The sequence below is a fragment of the Pinus tabuliformis genome, chromosome 7 (assembly GCF_031772625.1).
Source record: "Pinus tabuliformis cultivar Carrire ecotype Pingquan chromosome 7, CPIR1, whole genome shotgun sequence".
NCBI classification, from domain to species: Eukaryota; Viridiplantae; Streptophyta; class Pinopsida; order Pinales; family Pinaceae; genus Pinus; species Pinus tabuliformis.
In genome coordinates, this window is record NC_142293.1 from 1,845,565,483 (window position 1) to 1,845,584,503 (window position 19,021).

Consider the following 19,021-nt stretch of genomic DNA (forward strand, 5'->3'; position numbering starts at 1 on the left):
TTGTTGATTTTAAACCTTGCTAAAGAAACATTTATCCTAAGAAAAGTTGTTACGTTTTCTCCCAAGGTGAAACTTGTTTTCTCTATTGTGCATCGCTGTCTTTTTATGATATTTATTGTTTCTATTGCATTTACTGTTGAGATTTTTTGAAGTGTAATTATTCAATGATAGTAGTGGCATAAAATATTGGTTACAAATTATTAGGAAGTAATTATCTAGTAGATAAATCACATTCTATTGTGCATCTTGTAGGATTTCAACATGATATCAGAGCTTTGTTGAAAGATCAACCATTGAAGTTAGCCTTAGAGACCATTATTCAACAACTTGATTGGTTGGAAGGTGCCATCAATTTCAAATCTTGGAAAGCTAGGATACTCCTTGTCTTAGAAGAAAATGAGCTTCAAGATCATGTGAAGGAAATTATTCCGGAGATAAAAGGAGTTAAGGAGAAAGTATTTGTCCCTGCTCTTTCAGGCATTATTACCAATAACAATAATGTTTGGTTGGTGGACAATGGTGATTCTAGGCACAAGACTAGTTTTCAAGGTTCTCTCATCGATTTGACAAAGAGGGATTCAAAATTACACGTGGAACTTGGAGATAATGCCAAGTATTTAGTGAAAGGAGATCGGTAAGCTTCTTTTAGCTGGAGTGTGGAGATTCTCTATATATGAGAGATGTTTTGTTTGTACCAGGATTGAAAAACATGCTCTCTATCTCAACTTTGGAGGATAGAGGTTACAAAGTTTCATTAGTTGATGGTAGGATTTTGTATGACCCAAAGGCTCGAGCATAGACTCAAGAGGAGTAATTGGTGCTCTAAAGGGAGGAATATATAGATTATTAGAATGATTAGCCCAGGCATTCATCCCCAAGGAGAAGAGAAAGAAGGTCTACATTCAAATACAACATCAAATTCAAGTTAGTATGGATGTTACTTTGATCAGGAGGTAGCCTTCAAAAGGTTCAGAGAGTCCCTCGTGGATATTTATAGTGAGAAGTAGGAGGTTCAGAAGGATGTAGGTACATGTCCCTTCGGTATAGCTTTTCATCGTTTAGACTATCAAGAGGAGCCAATAGAGCTACTAGATCTATCGAGAGATGTTATTGACACTTTCCAGAATGTAGAGGGGCATGCAGCTCCCAGAGGTACTTTTAGGGAGAGCAGATGACCACAGAGGTTCTCAAGCTATTTGGCATTGATGAGCCACATCATTAATTCCAAGCCTTATTTTTATGAGGAGGCAGCATGTCAATAGGTTTAGAAAGATGCCATGATGGAAAAGTATCAATCCACCACAGAGAATAATCTGTGGGAGATAGTTCCAAGACCAGAAGGGAAGTATGTGATGACTTCCAAGTGGATCTATAAGATCAAGCATGCAACATATGGAAACATTGAGAAGTACAAAGGGAGGTTCATGGTGAGAGGGTTCTCTAAGAAAGAGGGAGTGGAATATTACGAGCCTATTTGCTCTAGTCGACGGGTTCACTTCTATTAGAATTATTGTTTCTCTTGCTTCAGTTATGGGTTGGAAGGTACATCAGATGGATGTAAAGACCACGTTCCTCAATGGCATGATTGAGGAGGAAGTGTACATAGAGCAACCTTAGGGCTTTGAGGTACATGGGAAGGAGTTCCATGTGTGCAGATTGAAGAAGGCTTTGTACGGACTCAAACAAACACCCAAATCATGGTATTTCAATATTAATGGATTGGTGAGCTTGGGCTTCACCAAGAGTGATGCAGATCCTGACCTTTACTTCACAATTATTGATGGTGATCCTATGATCTTGGTGTTATATGTGGATGATTTAGTCCTTATAGGGGCAGAGAGGCTCATTGTCAGGTGCAATAGGGAGTTGGCATCTTAGTTCGAGATGAAGGATATTTACTTGATGTACTATTTCTTGGGATTGAAGGTGTGGCAGAGACCTAATGATATATTCCTTAGATAAGGGAAGTATGATGAGGCTCATCAATGGGTAAATTATATGGACCTTAATGCACCTCCATCTTACTAAAATCAACTTTTCTCATCATTCTTTACATGTTTTAATTATGTTTTGCTTAATGAGGAGAGTAAAGATGAGATGTCATGTCTAGTGGTCTAATGTGCATTGATTGTAGGTTTTGGAGCAAATTTTGGCTAATTAAAGTGCAGGAACTCGAATGGAGACAAGCAAGAGGGATTCTAGGAGACATGATCTCCCTCCTTAACTCCTCACTCACTCAAAGATTCCTCAATCAAATCTCATCAGCTCAGAGTTGCAAGCAGCCGAGTCATGAAGTTCATTGGCAGCCAAGCCAGTGACAGTTGAAGACCAGTTGATCTCAAGATTGGAGCCAAGACTCCATAAATTTAAGGAAGTTGTTGGTAACTTCAGTTGTATAAATCAAGAGGCCTAGAGCCTCATTAGGATTCAGATTTTTTGTTCAAGATAGCTAAGCAGTTTTCGAGTTGAAGCATTGTAACCAAGCACTCTTATGTATTTATGATTTCTTTAATGAAAATGAGCAGCATTCCCTTGATCCAGCACTGAGTTGACTCAAAGGGCTGAAGCTCTTGGGTTAGGGCCCAACCCTAGTAGCAAAGGTTCCTCTTGTTGTATATGTATGCTTAGGTTATATTCATAGTTAGTGCTAAACTGATTTTGGTGTTGTTAATTTGCAAGTATTGGTAGGTTTAATTAGTTTGCTTCCATTTGTGGATAGTTCTAATAGTAGCATTGTAGTGATAAGAAGATATTCCAAAAAGGCTGACAGCAAGTGGTTTTCACCTCATTTCTCCCTTTCAGGGATCATGGTTTGAGGAACACTTCTCATACAGCCCAAAAAGACAAAATTCTTGCTTTTTGTCTAGTCTAGGTTTTCTTGCTAATTACGTCATTATATTTCAGTTTCATAGGATAAGTTGCAATTGGTATTTTCTGATCTCTTAGGTTTTGCACTGATCTCATCTCACTTTCATATTGGTTTCAAGCACTTCCATGCATGAACTTAGCAAGTAAATGGTGACAACTCTGTTTTCTTATATTTTGAATAAACCCTTCTTGTTTTTTATGAATTTATGTATAAATGCCAAGAATGATGTGTGTTGTTGCAGGAGTTTCTAAATTGCAGGGAGACCTCATCTCATCAGCCTCAGCCAAGCCATATCCACCCATGATTGCCAAAAGTCACTAAGGTCTCAATTCGAATTCTTGTCTTATGAGGAAAACTTGCCATCTTCGTTGAGCAAATCCAACCATCTTAAAGCTTTGGCTTGAGTTCTAAGTAAGTGCCTACCACTCCCATGCCTTATTCCCTCCTTATTCACCTTTTCCAAGCTCCATCCCACCTTCTAGACCACTCCCTAATCTTTCGGCCTATTCCTGTAGTAAAACAGGGGATCTTGTAGGTGAACTAGTACTTCTTGTAGACATCCTGTAGGAAAACCTGTAGTAGCCTATTTTGAGCCTGAATTGAGAAAAATCATCACTAAAAGTCAGGATTAGGCCCCTACTTGCCCTCCAAGCCATATGAACCATTGTACTCCTTTTCCTCCACACCTGTCTCCCCTGCCAAAGAACCAAGCAAGATTAGCATTTACATTTTTCAAGCAAAAAGATAAAAAGGAAAAAAGTTCTTTTATATTTATTCATGCACACAGCAATTAGTACTCTCTAGATCAGATTTCATGCTTAGATTAGTTAAAACCTCACATGTGTTAAAGTAGGGTTCTTTTGCAAGCAAAGTATGTTAGCAAGTAGATAGAGGATTTCATGTTATTTTGCAAGCATTTCTTTCAGTCTTTCCTTCATGCAATAGACAACATTTCTTTTCTTCCAATTAGGGTAAATTTCCCCTCTCCAAGTTGGTAATCAGACTTCTTCTAGTCAATAGAAGGCTGGTTTGAGAAACCATAGTGGTCTATCACCCCAGCTCAGCAGTGAAAAAGAGTAGACCAATTACATCTATTTGTGTATACAACATTGTCACCTCCAAGTTTGTACGAACCCTGGGTTGATGAAGTAAAGTCGGTAGCCCCAGGAGTTGCAGCATCCTTGCTGCAATACTGGTGCTCATCAAAGTACATTGTTCAAATTTTGAGGAGATTTGGTATGATGGACTAAAATTCCATGGCTATACCTATAGTGACCAATCTAAAGAAGTTGAGTGATTCTGCTTCAGATTCAAATTTTGTGGATCCCACAATGTACAAGCAGTTGAATGGATCATTGATGTACTTGGTTAACCCTAAGACATATATTTGTTTTGTAGTGAACACCCTGAACTAGTATATGGTCAAGTTGAGGCATATACATTGGGTTGTAGCAAAGCATGTGTTGACGTATCCGTGTGGTATAATTGGATATGATTTGAGATGTCTCAAGTGGTGAAGTGAGGTTGCAGGGATATACTGATTCAAAATGGGGAGGGAGTGCAGAGGACCAAAAGAGCACCTCGGGGTGCTACTTTATCTTGTGATCAGTTGTGATATCATAGTTTAGCAGGAAGCAAACTTATGCCACACTCAATACAACAAAAGCAGAGTATATGGCAGCCAATGCCACAAGTCAGGAAGCAATGTGGCTTTGAAATCTACTTGCAAGGCTATTTGATTAGGCAGAGATCAAATATCACTTCATCTAAGACATGGTGCAGAAGGGTGCAACGAAGCTCTAGTAAATATCCATAGATGAGTAGATTGTGAATATTCTCACCAAGCCTCTGTCTAGACTGAAGTTTGTATACTTAATAGAAAATTCTGGCATGATGAAGAATCTCTCCTTCATTGAGAGGGAGTGTTTATGTCTTTGCAAAATCAGGCAAACCATCTCCTAAGTAGCCATGCTGATTTGGTTGGGTCATGCTGATTTGACCAGGGGAGATTGATACATTCACCTAAGAAGCTAGCTAATTTGGCTAGGCCATGCTGATTTGATTAGGGGTGAATGACCTAGGGGAGAACCTTCTCTCAAGATGCCATGCTAATTTGGTTGGGTCATGTCAATTTGACCAGGGGAGTTGGATACATCATACATTTACCTGAGAAGCATGTTGATTTGGCTAGGGGTAAATGGCCCAGGATACTCACATTTCCTACTCTGGGATGGAGTGATCTATATCTATAGACGTGCATGTGAGGAGACACTACATCAATATAGAAATTTCATGATTTTTTCTTGTGGAGGAGAAATTTCAACAAAGTGGAAATATGTTTTCAGCTAAGGAGAATACCTTTGTCGCTAAGAGGGAGTGTTGATTTTTCTGTAGCATCGGGAGGTATTCCCGCTTTACGAAAGGTCTCCAAGTTGACAAAGAAAAATTATGTAAAATTTATTTTTTGGAAATTCAAGTCGGCCTACCCAGTGAAGGGACGTGTCCCTTGGGGTGTCACACCCATTTCGACAAGTATAAATAGAGGATATGATGTCTCATTTTCACCACCAATGAAGAGCAAGTATTTTTCTGTCTCTCTCATCTCTCCAATAGTTACATGGTGGAGAAGAACAAGGTGAATTTGACCAACATCACGTGTGAAGAAAAGTTTATTGTTTGACCAAGTTTGACTTACGTTGACTGAGGGTTTGACCATAGTCTGCACGTGTGGATTTGACCTCAGTTTGACTAGCCATAGGGTTGCACGTGCAGGTTGGCTGCAAGGTCGAAGTTGATTGTAGACAATAGTTTGACGAGGCTAATTTTTTACTATTTTAACTAGTGTTCACCAATAGAAGATATGAATAGGTTTGATTAGTATTTGACTTGTACTTTGGCACATATTTCTTGATAAACTTGTTGATTTGTAAACCTTACTAAAGAATCATTTCTCCCAAGAAAAGTTGTTGGGTTTTCTCCTAGGGTAAAATTTGTAGTCTTTATTGTGCATCGGTGTCTTTCTATAATCTTTACCATTTCCACAAAAATTACTGTTGAGATTTTATGAAGTGTAATTCAATGATAATAGTAGCATAAAAAACTGGTTGGAAATCATTAGGAAGTAATTATTTGGTAGAAAATTGTGTTCTACCGTACATCTTGTAGAATTTCAACAATACTTTGGATTCACACACAATACAATTATAGTGTATGCTTTTCTTTTCAATTAGTCAATGATAGTAGTGGCATAAAATACTGGTTGGAAATCATTAGGAAGTAACTATTTGGTAAAAAATTGTATTCTACTATACATGTAGAATTTCAACAATACTTTGAACTCGCATACAATAAAATTATAATGTATGCTTTTCTTTTCTTTTCTTTTTTATATGTGGTCCACAGACCTCGAAGATCTGTGATCACTACATCTACAAAATATTTATACCATGTAGATCCGCCCAAAGGGATCACTTCTTGTCGACTCAACCAAGTAGCATGACCCTAAGAGTGTCGAGAGAATTGAACCCGTGTTTTAACGACAGGGACTTGGCTAATTGAGCTAACCCTTAGGGCTAGTCTTTGTGGTTCTTTATTATATTGTTGATTATGTTTTTATATTTAGTGAAAGTAGTGATTGTGATAATTTGTTTGATCATATTAAATAAATATATACTAAATTTTGATTTGCAAAAGTTCTAATTAGGTTTAGATTTTTTTAATAAGTTAAAGGGTTAGTTGTTTTGATAACTTAAATATATAATATACTCGAAGAAAAGTATTAATAAGAATGGACTATTAATCCATGAGGTATAGACCAATTAGTTGATTTGAGTGGGGTTTACTCCCCACTAAATCTCAAGTTCAAATCTTATGGGGAGAGGTTTTTTTTCAAGGAAAAAAAGGTCACAATCTTTTATTAAACAAAAGAGAGTTACAAAATTCAGATTTCTATGATCCCAAAAGTCTGTTTGTACCAAAAACTCAGATGAAAAATAAATTGTAGATCTGCAAAACTATTTCATCTCGCTATCTCTGTCATGCTGAGTAAAGGAGAGAAGTGTCTAGTTTTAGACTTAATCATGACCCTTTGGAAACTAATTGCATACTGAAATGATTACATATTACATGTATTGCCTATGACCAAAAAAACATGATAAGTCTGACCATATACGAAACCTGCATCTAAGGGGAGACCATAAGATAAAGTTCTGCCATTGTTGCTAAAGAAGAGGCTCCAACATGTTGAATTTTAGTATATATATCTCCCAAAGCTGTGAGGAGTGCCATCAACGAAGGATTTGTAGCATATAACACCTGACATAGTGGATCTACCTAGTTTGGACATGAGGTCGACCATCTTATTCTGCTCTCTATATATGTGGGAGAAGGATATGTGATTAAATGACTCCAACATGACATAAATGTGCTACATCCAGTGAATTATGTGATCCCTTGTGCCCACTCTATGACAGATATTGAATCGTCGACAACCTAAAGCTCATCGATTGCTAACCAGCTAGCACACCGCAAAACACCCCATAGAACAAGCAATTATGCCCTGCTATTAGTGCATGTTGGTGGAATCATATGTACTCTAATTCCAACATTTAATTATCAAATACAGGATCGTAAGACTTAGAGATGCAAGAACAGGAAACATAAGATTAGAGCCTAAGTTAATCTAGTTGAGAATACAAAACAAACTTTAAAAGCTTGAAACAAAATTTTATTCTAGCTCTATTAAATAATAAATTAACCAAGCACTAGTCACAATCTTAGATCTAAAATATAATGTAAAATAGGTTCAAAGATAAATGCTTCAATCACAATAGAAACCGAAATATCCCTATTCTATTCTTCACACACCATTCAAAACTAAATAACTCTACTCAGGGGAAAAAAGCCCAATGAATAAGATGCAATCTAGAAACTACTATGTTTCTGCAAATTAACTAAATAATGTCAAGGCTTTCCATTTACTAGCCCATGAAGTATAAAAGATGGAACCTTGAATTTTTCTTGTAGCACCACACTTGAAACATAAATCTCAAAGCAATTCTGCAAGGAATTGGAAAGGAAACAATTCTAGAAATTCAATAAACAAATCTCAATAAATATATAAAACTACCCTAGAGCAGGTTTCTTGTAATGGCCTAAGAAACCTGGTGCACCACACGCCTATTAAATTCACACAAGATCAATCATATAAGACAATCACTTCATCACATATATACAAATCTAATTAACCATACACATTCCACACTTTGTTTTCACTGTATGAGCTTGATTGTAACATAGGTACCAAATTAGAAAACTATATTAGCATACATAATAGAACAAGTACAAAAATAAGGAATTTAAACTAATCATGTACAATAGCTTACCAAGGTGGATCAGTGGGCCTTTTTTGACACCAACAAGGTAGCTAAAAATTCACAGGCTTAAATGATTCAGAAACTCAATGGATCATCAATTGTGACTTTTATTAACATTCAACAAAAACAAAGTTTACAAAGAATTCCAAATGATGATTTCTCCCCCTCACAAAAATTCAATTACAAACTCTTGATCCCATTTATCAGTCCTATGAGGCTCTATTTATACATTAAAACCGGTGAGTAAGGATAAGATCCAATCCCCTAAACTTAGAAAATGAATTTACAACTTTAGAGGAAAATCTCATAAATATGTTTTTTTTTTTTGTAATTTTATACAAATTGGTGTTAAAGAACCAAACATATCTCCCCAACCATGATTTATTTTGGAGAGTCATTTCTCTGGAGCCTAATTTTCCATATTGTGAAAAGAAAGCTCTCTTGGAATTTCCTGATTCAATTCCATGGCCTTGAAAGTCATGCCTGAATTTGTCTGTTTAGATACTTTTGCAAATCATGTTTTTTTAGAAATTTTGTACAAAATTGCTTCAAAGAACTAGTTGTAACTTTGAAACCATATGGAATTTTTGGAAACGGTTTGAGATAGAAGTAAATTGCTATATTTTTCAAATACCTAGTTTCTAGATTCTTGAGATTCGCCACCATTTGTATATAAATCGAGGCAAAACATGGCAGCTTCAAAATTATTACCTATTTTTGGCTCTAGCTTAAATCATATGTTAGGATCCCACATGTGTGAGATGGGCATATTCCAAGGAATGTACCAACATATTAGGCCCATGTTGCACCTAATTTTTCATGCTTTGAGAAAGAAAAACATATTTTAGAATTTTGACTTTTTTCTCCATTCGTGTAAGTGCATAAACTGGTACCGAACTGCCAGATTGTTACTGAGTTGGTACATAAGCAAAATATTCATACCCGACCATGTTGCTTGTCCACATAATCACATTAGTAAACCGTCATTGATAAAATCATGTTAAAAACACATTTAACCATTAAAAAGATAAGAAATCCATCATAATTAACCACAAGGTAAAAGAAGTATATTTAGCGGAAGTTGGTGGTATAATTGCTATAAAAGGTGTCATAAATGTAGGAATATGGCCTATGAATGGAAACTTTATATAATGGATAGTATGAAATATTTAGAGCTCAACATTTTCCCATGCCTAAAACTTTGCATGCCCTCATGCAAACAAAATTCTTGCATATGACATTGTTTCTTGGTGCAGGTGATTAGAGGGTTAACTGTCATACCATCATAGACTTGATATGTTTCTCAACAAAGTAGCACAAATTGAGGACCAAAAAAATATGGACTAGGAAGATGTTGACGGGTTGGAATTGTTCGCCAACAGCAAAGGGGATTTCTTCGGTGTAGGATCCCAACTAGACCATGCACCGTTTGATTTAGGGATCTCGTCTGGTATGTAGGCCCGACTGTCGTTCAGGTGTGTTGAGCTTGCTTCGGACGAAAGTGAGATGCAGGCTCAATTGAATGCATGAACTTCAATAAACACAAGGAAATAATCGACAAATATCTTATAACGTGCATACCATGAATAGCTAGATTATAAACAACATAAACCTTACGCAAAGTAACTGTCAGCAGACTTCAAATAAGACTCATGTTCACAAGATAAAGTGATTAACAACTGTAAAGCAGTTCATAGAAATCTAACATCAATAAGCATAAGTAAACATACGGTTAATGATAGATTATGCCAATATCAATGAAATAGTTCACCAATACAAGCATAGAGTTAGCAAATCATATACCATCCACACGTAGCAACACAAGGTTTGTAGTATGAGACAACACATGGACAGACCATACATCAAAGAATTCTCAGGAACGTCCGATCCATCAAGCGAAAATACTCATGGAATTACAACATAAAAGATTTGAGGCATCCAATTGTGGAACATGACAAATAATCCTTGCATCAAGTAGAAGAGCATAAGTTCTCTCAAACAATATGTCCCAAAAAAAGTCCTTGACTAAAAAGTCTATTACAATGTGTCATGAGGGTGTATTTATAGAATGAGGGTGACTCTTGGCCTACCGCTGAATCTTGGATTTCCTCATGACCTTTCAACTATCTGGTGACTCTTGGACTTCCTCGTGACTTTTCATATTCCATAAATCTCTTATCTTATCAAACTACAAACATCACAAAATAAATTGTTAATCTAATCTATCAATTTAACAATAGTAAGTTAAGGGATGTCGAGGTTGAGTTGCTCCATTAAGCACATGCGCCACAGTTTGTACTCGGCTGCAATGGGGGTGATCTGCGACTTTTCTTCATCATGTCTATGCATGCATTCGAGTGCATCTGGAATGAGGGTGGTCCTTTTGGCGTTCACCTGGTTATTCAAGGTTACCAGTTTGGTGTACATTCTTACTGGTTCCACCACATAGCGTGTGATATTTTCTTTAGTAATGGGCAGATCTTCTACATGGGATGCCTGTTTATATGTATCAATGAAGGCCTACACTTCCCTTGAGATATCCTCTTGCTTCCTTACATGTCCGACTTCTCTGATAGACGGAACTCCATGAATTTGGATCATAGACTCTAGGTCGTTGAAAAGGTGTTTGTATGAAGCCAACACCCTGTCCACATCTTTGGCTAGTTTGTCTTTTGACTGGATCTTGATGTGGAGCTGAACCTTGGCATTTTGCATGGTGATCCAATCCTTCTTAGGGACTACCGCTGGTGCTCCTGGGTATTTAATGGACCACTCATGCATGCTATCTAGAGCGACTACAACTTCCTTCAGCATCACAACTCTTTCTCTCGTGTGAGCTTGTATAGCCAAGATTGGTGCCACTGTGTGGTGTAGCTTTGACATCTCTTTGTAGACCATTGCCATGGCTTCCCCAAGGGTCTCTGCCTCTCCTTTAATTGATGCCAATAATTCTGTTGTGTTTGAGTGAATTAAACAGAGGGTTGCATTCTCTTCTTTTGCTCTCCTTCTTTCTTGCTTTGCTCTAGCGGCCCTTTGTTCTGATGCGTAAAGCCCATTTTGAAGGTTCGTGATCTGTTTGCTCATCCGGGCCTCATTATGTTCCGTGGCAGTTATAAAAGTCGTCCTAGTCGAGGCGATCATCTGGATTCACAGTGGTGTCGGGCACAATCTCCTTGGTTGTGGTGACCGATAAGGGCTCTGCTGGGTTTCTAGCATAATACTTCTTCCTTTCATGTACGATTTTGAGGCTAACCTGGTCAAAGGTGAGCTTAGTGAGATCTAGGACTTCCTCTTCTTATTCTTCCGAGAAACCTACATCTTGTAAGGGAAGGTGCCCTCCAATGAGGGGAGTAGAAGGAGGCACATCTAATGGGGGTAACTCACTTTGTTCTGTGTCGATCTCAGATGTCTTATTGGTCTCTCTTCATTCAACTCTCCTGCTTTCCTCTTCTTTACTATTCTTTAGTTTGTCCTCCTTACGCTTCCTCCCTTGCTCTGCCAGTGCTTGTTGCCTCTTGAGCTCTTCATCCTGCCTAAGTTTTTCTTCTTTCTCCTTCTGTTACTGTTCTAGCCTCTTCTTCTCTTCTTCCTCTTTGGAATTCTTCTCTTCTTGTTGTCTTTTCTTTTCTGCTTCTTCCTGGGCCCTTCGCTCCTCCTGCAACTTTTCTTCTAGCTATTTTTCCTTTTCCTCCTCTTCCTGTCGCCTCTTCTTTTCAAGCTGGCCTTGGTCGCTGGAATCTTGAGATTTCTTGAGCTCTTGTTCCCTTTTTCTCTTGAGCTCTTGCTTCTTCTTTGCCAGGGTGACGTTCCTTTGTTCCAGTGTTTCATTATTGTCCTCCTCTTTTGGGTCGCTCGGAATATCTTCAACCTCTTTCTCTTTCTGCTTCTTAGATTTCCCGCTGGCTTTTTGTGTCTCCCGTTGTTTCTTCTTCAAGGTGGAGGCTCTCTCTTGAAGATTGACATTTTCCTAGGAGTGCTCGAGGAGCTCCTCATCTCTGGACTATTTCTCACTAGGGTTGAGTTCCCTAGTGGCGTTATACCAATTCTTTACCCCGTCTTCGTGATCCTGTCTGGCGTGTGAATATGACCATTTGAATTTTGCTTTCTTGCAGTGGGCAGCCACAACTTTCTTAGGATCATACATCCGATAGTTGAGGTTTACAAAGTGACTACCTTTCAATGCTTCAGCTTCTGCTTCCACTTGTTTGAAGTTCTCAACTACATATGCTCCGATGACGAGTGGGAAAGTCAGCCATGGTTTCTTCTTGCCTTTGCTTATTACCTTTGGAAAACCCTGCGTCATCTGGCAACAAACTTCTCGCAAGAGTACTTTGTCTATGAAAAACCTGGGCAGAGCATGAGGGGCCTTATGGGTACCGAAGACTCTAATGAATGTACCCTCCTGGATGGGAAACCAGTGTGCCACCTTGACCACGGTCTCCATAGCCCTCCTCGACATGCACGGTGGATCCTCCCTGAATAGTTGTTGGTATAGTGGGGCGATAAAAGATTCAGAAATAAAATCTATCATACCCTTATAGGCAGTGTCCCAGAAGACCTTGTAGTGATGGTGCATGGGGTTGGCCGCAGATGTATCCCAGTTATAGCTCCAGTTATCAAAGTGGCATCTTGCACAGACGACATCTAGGAGGTATGAAGCCATGTAGAATTCTGGTGGTTGCTCTAGCTCTGGATGCTTGGCTGCAATTATGTTTGTCCTTAGGGATGATGCCAGAATGCTCGCCTAGTTGAAGATTGTTCCACGGGTGGCGACAACATGCATGAGAGGGACCTAGGTACCATGGAATACATCACAGTCTACTTTGCCATACAAGCAACACATCATAGCGACAATCAGTTGATAAACTTTCCTTAGCCCCTCTGTCCTGTATGCCTGATCTGCTCTAACCCGGAATTTAGACAGGTCCTGTCACCATTCCCTCGGGATATCTTTAACCGATATTAGAAAGTTGGAGAGCCATCGGGTATTGAAGGTCTCCTGCCTCTCAAGGAGTCTGTAGTAGGTGGCAATATCCATAGGGAAGATTGATGCTAAGGGTGCTCCAGTGTGGTCCCTGACCATCCATGAATTTGTATCCGTGTTTTGTAGGACCCAATCGATAGTTTCAACACACGGAAATATCGGAGGGTGTGACACTATCTTGTGGATTTTAGACCTCTTTACATTTAGGTATATTGGGAAATCCTCCTAGGTTTTTAGTATGTCTGGCTCCGCGAATTCTTCATATATGTTGTACCAGGAGATCCTTGTAGTTTTATTGATATTGCAGGTCGTGTCCCCATAGATGGCTGGTTCCTCATACTGGTAGATCTCCAATGAACTGATTCCCAAGCTTCTACAAGCAACCTTTGTAGTTAGGGGCGCCGTCTCATATTCGAAAGAGGATATGGAGATGCACTCAAGGTCCACGTCACATGGCATGTCGAACAAACAATCCCATGATGAGAGCGACGACGTGAAAATAAAACAGAGACTACTTAAATAAAATCAGTTCCAAGAAGCTGTAAGGAGGTCTTTTGGCAGGTTGCAATGAAAGGTAGGTTGCATGGGTCGCAAGGGAAGGAGCACGACTCAGAGACTAAGTATATGAGTCACAAGTCACACTTGTCGCCAGGTCACGGAGGTCGCAAGGTCATGGGTCGCGAGGTTGCACCAGTCGCAAAGGTCGTAGAATTTATGGTATCACGGCTGTGGGCCATGCGACCTGTGCGTTGGGTGAGCTAAGAAGGAAAATGTCACATTATGAATCTACGACTGCCTTACCTGGACCAAATTTCTACTTAGTTTGACTTAGAAGGAAACCTTGGGTTCTTACGAGGCTTTTCTGGTTTGGTGAGCTCTTGAACAGATCCTTAGGATGCTAAAAACTCTTGCACGATAAAAGGGGCTCCTAAAATTTTAAGGGCTTGAAATTTTTGGAGGGGTTGTTGCAGCGACTACAATAGAAGGGATGGTGGATGATATATGGTAATGATGAGGATAAGGGTTAGAAACTTTGTAAGACCATTGTTCACTTTGTGGCTCTTTTCTCAACATTGAGTTCATCCTCTTATTGAGAGCATTTAGATGACGATTTTGTAAATGCTTTATGATGTACAAGGAGAAGACACTATAGATGTAGCTTTGTATTCATGTACCACAATATTTTTCTATTCATTCTTATGGTATTACTATAATATCAATTGATGGATTTAGAAATGGGGGGTTTAATGGTGGCTTAAGAAAGGTAAAGATTTATGGAATAGGAAGTGGTTAATCATCAAGCTTCCTTAAATTTTAATGAGTTGAAAAGTATTTAAACATGTTTTACCTCAAGTGTACCTTTTGAATTTTGATTTGTACTACAGGTTGAGGATGAGGCAAAGTAAGGCTAAAAGTATGGAATGATCTGGAAGAGCTAGAGTTGATGAGTGCCAATTTGATTTGTTGAACGAAGTTGAAGATGCTGAAAAGGTCCTAACAACCAATTTTCCCCCATGCCCAAGGTTTTGCATGTTCCCATGCAAATAAGGTGAGACACTGAAGAAGTGAGGAGGGTTGTTGAGATGGCTCTAGTACAAAGGAATCTGAAAAACAAAACAATGTAACTAATGAGATGAATATTGAACAAAAATAAGTCATCTCAAATTTATTAAAATGGTGCTAAACTAAAACCAAGAATAAAAGAAATTCCAAATCTCTCATTACATATGATTTCATCAATCCTTAACAGTTTTATGCTCAGGAAAAAGAAACCTTTTTATAAATTTAAGGGCTTCTCCAACTTTGTGGACATAAAAGTAGGATGCTTATTATGATCGCAACAAATGATGAACTAATGAAAAATTAGTTATTACTAATCAAATCCCAAATTCTTATAGTCATTCAAGTATTGGGGATAAGATTTGCAGTTGAGTTCTATTAATTCTTTGTGATTATAGGCCCCACTTCTAAGATAATTAAATCTTAGGTATAGTATGAAAAACCAATGAGAGAGGACTCAAGATTACCTTAAGACCATTCTTTAGCAACAATTTGATAGAGTTCATTTTCCCCTTCATCCACACATGTTTCTTTTTGATTGTAACCTTATAGAGTAACCATCATACATGTAGACAAAAGCTCTGGTTTGGTTGACACTTCGTTGGGCAAATGCCGCATTGCCAGTAAGCATCCATAGCCCCTGTTGTAGCTAAATCCGGCTCAATGAAGAGTGCACTTAAGGCTCAGATTGGTTCATGCAAAATTTATCCAAATGCGTACTTTACACTCTCCATCTTATCGCATTATAATTGTCAAAGGAAATTGCTCGTTGGAAATAACATTAAAAGGATGGCGTATATTCACCATGAACAAATGTGATTTGGTCCTTCATTTATGGGAAAATTTGGCTTTTTTATAACCAATTTTGTGCTTCTCAGCTTTTATGGAGAGGAATTATTTTTAATAATGTGGGACTTCTGTTTTTAAGATGCATAAAAAACAGTAATAGAAAAGTAATCGGAAAAACAGAAAGGACCAGCGAGTTTTTTCTGTTTTGACAGCAGAAAAAACAGTAATAGAAAAAGTACGCACAATGTTGGGCTGGAAATATATATTGTAAATTTTGACATGAGCTATAATTTTAGCCATGAACCAGTAAGAGAATATTCATAGTTGTTGACTACACCATTTTGGAATCGACTACATTTTAACAGATTTATGTACAATGGCAGCAGAGGCAATAACTTGCTATGTTTCGAGCAATAATAATGTATTCGTCAACGCAAAAGCCCAATAGTCATTTCTCACCAAGAAGCTTGGAGACGAAGTCTTTTTGGTTCAATGTGTAAGCAAGGAGAAATTAAGGTTGTTGCAATTACTACCGGTGTTCATATGTTCTTTGGTAAAACTGTCCATCTTGTTGACTTGACAAAAGTTGGGCATTTCTAGAAGGTCCTTATAGCTATTGGAAATTTATTTGTTTGTTCTATAGCTATTGGCATGATTCTGGAGATTTTTTTTTTTTTTTTTTCATGCAGAAAGAAAGAAAAGCATCCATATTTATATTAAGAAAATATATTTTACATCATAAAACTGATGGGTCTTTTATAAACAAGACCGCGATAGGGAAAGTCTTTGATATGAAGATAACAGCATAGCCTTGATATCAGAAGCATTACATAGAAAGATAATGTGGCAAAAAGACTCATTGCTGGAAAAAAGCTTATCACTAATGGAACATATAGCACCTCTGATCAGAGTCTACAAAAACAAAATTGAAAACTTTATACCAACAGACAAGAAGCTGTCATGTGGGAGGAGGATAGAGTGCCAATACTGAAGATAGGACAAAATTGGAGGAGATGTTTGAGTCTTCAAAAACTTTTAGATTCCTCCATTTCCAGAGGCACCAGATTGTTGTGGGAAGGATTGGGCGAATGTTTGCATTCTATTCTCCCCACTAGGTGAAAGCTGCATCAACCGAAGAGAAGTTAGGGCGCTGAAAGGAAAAAACGATGCAATATCATACCAGACATGTAGAGAGATCCTGCAGTTGAAGAACATGTGGAAGTTCGTTTCCTCCTCCATCTTACAGAAAACGCATCTGCTGGGGCCTTGCCAGGGTCGCTTCCTCAAATTTTCCCAGGATAAATTCTTGTTGTGAAAGACGAGCCAGGCGAAGAGAATCAGTTTGAGAGGACAGGCAAGCTTCCACCATAACACCGGGAAATCTTTCTGGCCGGCCTGTTTTTCATTGAGATGAGCTCCATGTAGATGACCCTTACCGAAGCTTGCAAGTTTGAGAAAGGTAACGACCAAACAAAGTGGTCGTCAAACCCGGTCCGCTTCAGGCCTGCTTGTTCAATGGATGATATGAAGATATCCCATATGAAGATTATTGTCATGTATTCCATTCAACACCAATTTACAGAAAGGGAATCAACAATCTCCTGGTTTTGCTAATTGATGGCATTCCCATTGCTATGCCGACTATTCTTTCTGTCACACTGGTCATTGACTCTCATCGTCTCTCCCAATAGGACGCAATTACAAAGCAAATGATGACAATTGAAGAAAGGGATGGAGTTGATGTTCTTTGCAGTGATAAAATCGACACTTTTACTCTAAATTGTCTCACCATAGACAAGAATCTTATTGAGGAATTCCACAAAAATACAGAGCACATACACAAAAAATGCAGGCATCTCCAGGCCATGAATTTCGGGCTCACTTTTTGCACAAATCGTGTTGAATTTTAAAAATCACGATTTGGATTTTTTTGCAAAATATCACCAATTGATTCTAACGCGGGAATTTTCCAAAAAATTGAACCAATTTAAAAGATATTGCCAGGTCCTCGGGAAGGTATATGCCCAACATTTGTAAAACGTCTGTAATAAATCAATTTTCATTTTTAAATCAACCAGATGGGCAGTGAGCGCTATTGACCATGGTCTTAGAGAACATTTATTATCCAAGTAAGGCCAGGTAGCAGACATATCAACGATAACAACATTCATGCTCGAACCAATGGAACTGCGACGGGTTAACTAGCTCAATATTTATAAATGGGAAGGGGTCTCCCAATGTGGTTTATTAAAACAAGCGATCACCAAATCCATGGTTATCATTTATTATGATATCACGAGAAATTATTTTAACCTCTATAAAGTTAAAGATAGCTTAAGGTACAGATTGCTTCTTTATCTGTTTGATGTATTCGGTCTTTTATGTGAAGCTTCATAATAAATGCTCCCAGCTTCTCAACAAACCCCTCGCTAAACTAATATATCTACATAATTTTCCCTTTTGTCTTTGAAAGCCACAAACCCACAAGTGTTTTTTCCAACAAAACCTTAGACCGACCCAACTTTCAATCACCAACGCCTTCTACTCATCTCCAACATGTGCATAATGACAAAAGCAGGCTACATAACCTTTGTTTCATTGGTGTATTACATTTCATTGACGAAAGGACGAGATTTTGACATGTATTAAAAGCCTCGTGAACTATTGAAGAGCATAAAAAAAAATTGCAATGCATATATGTATATATATTAGAGAGTCGGGGCTTTTATTTTAAAAGTAATTTTGAAAATTATATAATATTTAAATGTTATTTTTATTTATAAATACTTTTGGAACACTTTTGATAACTAATTAAATCAGTTTAATTACTGATTCTTGAACCATTAGCCTTGGGGGCAGGGATAAAAGTATGGAGTCAACATTTTGTAGGGTTCGGGGGTTGGGAGCCCAATTTTCCACGATTGGGTATTGTAATCAGCAAATCTCTTTGAAGTCTGAATAATATATCGTAGTTTGATTCCAGTTTTGGGAAGTTGCAGCCATTATTTTTCCTCTCATGTCTTAGTATTCATCCATGTCTTTTCTTCTTCTGGACAATGTAAGATGGAGTTGGTGCTTCAGTTTAATTTTTAATAAATTTACTTAATTGTACTCATGACAATTAATCTTGAAGCCCTTAATGAAGTGCTCCACATCTAGGAACCTCATTCACATTTTCTTAGTCTTGCATTATTCTTTCTGCAGTAGTCTAAATTCAGATTCTTAAGTGCCTAATTTGGACTCTGTTTTCTATTCTTCTTCAATCCACTCCTCTAGTCCAACATTTTGCAGCTCTCAGAGTTTCTCTGGCCATTCTGCTTTGGAAGGCTAGGGTTTCATAACTAGAAGTTTTAGTTACAAGCCTTCATGGCTTGTACTTCTAGCCACTAATTTTAATTATGTTCGTCCAATTTAAAATGTCTCGGCCACTGGTTCCCCCACAAC